The sequence below is a fragment of the Ictalurus punctatus genome, chromosome 20 (genome assembly GCF_001660625.3).
Source record: "Ictalurus punctatus breed USDA103 chromosome 20, Coco_2.0, whole genome shotgun sequence".
NCBI lineage: Eukaryota > Metazoa > Chordata > Actinopteri > Siluriformes > Ictaluridae > Ictalurus > Ictalurus punctatus.
The window spans coordinates 2,511,929-2,515,623 of NC_030435.2; positions in this window are offsets into that span (position 1 = coordinate 2,511,929).

Here is a 3,695-nt window from a genome sequence, read left to right on the forward strand (position 1 = left end):
GTCACAGAACATGTATATCAAGTATAAAGCGTGAAAACAAAACATGACTTGATCAGAAAGTACCGAAAATATGCCCAAATCTTTTTTTTTTTTTTTTTAATTTACCACTGTTGACGGGGATTTCCTCATAGTAAAGTTTGAGATGTAGAAATGTCGCCCTTTAGCGTTCAAAAGACGTTATAGCAACTATGTTCCTGAGCGTACTGCGCATGCGTCATAAACCACATACTCTATGTAACTAATAGTGTGAAATACAGTATATGCTTAATATCTATTCATAGTCATTTTTCATATCCTCAATATAATTTACTTGATATCTATTCTTAATATATAAATCAGGCCGACTTTATAATATATTTCTTCCCATTCGGTCCCTGAATACTAGGACAACACCTAGGAATAGACTTTGGATTTGTTTGCACACCCATAACCCCCTAGATTCTTGTTAATATTATCCCGTATTTGTAAATGTTTATTATATATGTTAGCTATTTCACTGCACCTACCTCAGCTTGATGGTGCACAGCACTGTATCGCGCATACCGTACGACGGTACATATTTGCACTTTATTCCACATATAGTCCATACTTTTTCTGCTATCTATCTTTTACATCCTTTGTGTTATATATTTGTATATATATTTTTCCATTGTATGCAAATAGATTCTGTTTTTATGTTACCGGACAGTCACGAGCATCTCACTGCACGTCGTTCTGTGTGTCATTGTGTGTGTGAGAGAGAGAGAACAATAAAATGTGAATTTGAAAATCTATTATTCTTAATAGAAAATTTATATGGCCAAAAGTATGTGGACACCGGCACATCACACACATACGTGGTTCTACACGTGGTTCTTTTTTTCAGCTGGACAGTAGAGTTCTCTGAAACTAAACTTTCCCGTCCAAACAAACATGCACCCATGACGAAAACAACTTTAGTGTGTAAAATGCCATGCTGAACTTCTCTTGTAGCCTACAGCAGGTTTATCTTACACAGCGCAGCGCAGCACAGCCATCCACTGCAGTGCTGGAGTGAGTGAGAGCTAAATATACCCCATAACCCCCCCTCCTGCCTCAACATCCACCACCAGCCACACTGCCGGAACATCGGCACTCTCAAATCAGTACGGATGCATTAAGACAAACTGCACCTTCGCCCCTTCCCCCTTTTCTTTTCTTTTTTAGTTCTTTTTGGTGGGAGGTTGCTATCTGCTCTTCTAATATCTGGGCTTCCCACAAGAGTGGACCTCAGGTTAGTACTTACTGATCGTCTTTCCTTAACCTACACACACTTTCACAGCAGCTTTATTGAATTACTAAGAAATTTCTCATGCACTCCATCATTAAAAAGAAACATTTTCAGTGTGCATGCTCTTCATGTTCACTTTTAGGTAAAAGTAATAGCTGTCAAATGATCACTTCACAATCAACTGAGCGCTATAAAGGTTCCATGTCTGTTATTTATTGGAGGCTATTATAAAGACCCCCATACTGGAGTGAAAGCCCTGTAGCAATGAGCAACTGCTCGGGCTATAATAGGAAGAGGTTGCTCTGAGCAGCTGACGGTGCTGTTTCTGAGGAGCTGTGAAACGGACACTCCCATTTAAGTCGCTCCACAGCCTTCGACTTCCTCTGCGAATTTGACATGCAAATGGTTGCAGTAATTTTACTGAATTATTTTTGCATCTAAATAAGATGTATTCAGGTCTTTAGGTAGTACGGGACACATTAAGAAACTGCTGTTTATTCTGATGAAGTTTTACATGGTGCTTATTAATGTATAATTTCTAAACATGCAAAAAGAAAGAAAGAAATATAAATAAATAGTTATAGTTTTTTGTTGTTGTTGTAAGAAATTGGATCAAATTGGGAAAAATGGGACGCTGGCATGCTTTTCTTTTGATTGGAGAGGAAAATGGTGCATCAGATCATTACTCTCACCCATTCCCATTAAGTCCACTGCAATACTGTCCAGAAGTCAGATGCCCATTATGAATCAATTTACTGATTCGACTCCTTCGAACAAACCCGTTTAAGTGAATGGAAGGCAGCGAGATGTGATTCATTTAGCTCACCACTCAGAGCGGAAATATCATCAGAATCACATTTACTTTAGTCACTTTCTTAAAAAAATAAAACAGTCATTTCTATATCAAAGTTGTTCCTACCTACGATTCAATTTTAAACCCACAATCCAGTTCAACTAATAGTGATGCTGTTTAACCGCACTGTTTCTGTGGGTTTAGTCTAAAACATAACAACTTGGTGGCATTATTATTATATAGGCCTATATATATAATATTCATTTTAAGACGCCTACATTTTTTTTTGTTTAAAAAAAAAGAGAAACTTTCTTTCGCCATCTGAATTGATTCATTTCACCCGAGTCGTTTAAAAAGAGCCGATTCAATAGTTTGAGTACTTTAAGTAAAAGAATCGCTTAACATACGACCTACATCCACGGTCATATTAATTAACCGATTAATTGTATTAATATCGATATTACACTAATATAAAAGAATGTATACAATGATCATAGGCTATAATATCATACAAAATCCTAAAAACAAAGCCATTTGTGCTAAGCTACTCCTGAGACGCCTTTTCTATCTAATGTTTCCGACAGATTCATTCGTTAAAAGCCGTTTAAACCGACACAGCTATACAGAAAATATATTATTGTCAATGTTAACAGAATGACCTCAAAAGATTGACGTTTTTAAAAGAGATAAAAACCGAAAAGTTTGTAATACACGAAGCAAGTTAGTTGACTCACGGGAGCATGCGCGAGCTCAAAACAGGTACTGTATAGCAGGTGAAAATAGTAGGGCACTTATGGTAACCATGGAAACGGGGTGGGGGGTGGGGGGTGAGTTGTGTAGGGTGGCAAAAACTTTAAGCCAATCAGCGTTGAGATCGCTTAGAGCGCGTGGGATAGGAAAAGTCAGACTCAGAGAGTCTCTCTCTCTTCCGCTCTTTCTCTCTCTCTCCCTCTCTCTCTCTCCCTACCTCTCTCTCTCTCCCTCTCTCCCTCCCCCCTCTCTCTCTCTCCCTCTCTCTCTCTCCCCCCTCTCTCTCTCTCTCTCCATCCCTCTCTCTCTCTCCCTTTCCCTCTCTCTCTCTCTCTCTCTCTCTCTCTCTCTCCCTTTCCCCCTCTCTCACCCCCCCCCCCCCCCCCCCCCCCCCCCCCCGTCTCTCAACCTCCTTCTCTCTCTCTTTCTCTGTCTCTAAATGTTTCGGTAAGAAAGGTGGCAATAATGGACGCTTTAGCTTATTGGTAAGTGTTTGATATTAATCTAATACTCTTGTACTGAATGAAAAAAAAAATTCAGAAGTTTAATTTGTTTAATTTTAATTTGTATTAATAAATACAGAATACAAACCGAAGTTTACAAATGAGAGCGCAGTCGCATCTAACTGAAGAGAAATCTAATCAAATTAAGCAGAATTGAATTATTTTATGTATTATGTAAAATTAACATGTTATTGTATTAGTGTCAGTAGTGCTGAGCTCTATAAAAGCACAATACAGGTTGAACAAGACTAATAACGCTGTCTAATAGATTGTAAACAACACTGTATGTATCCAAAATGAGTTCCACGTTAAGGTACAGTAGTCGTACTGCAGTAGTTTGAATAATATTTGTTTGTCTATCTGTTTTATCTGTTGGTTTCATTCCTCTCTTGGCCTGTAG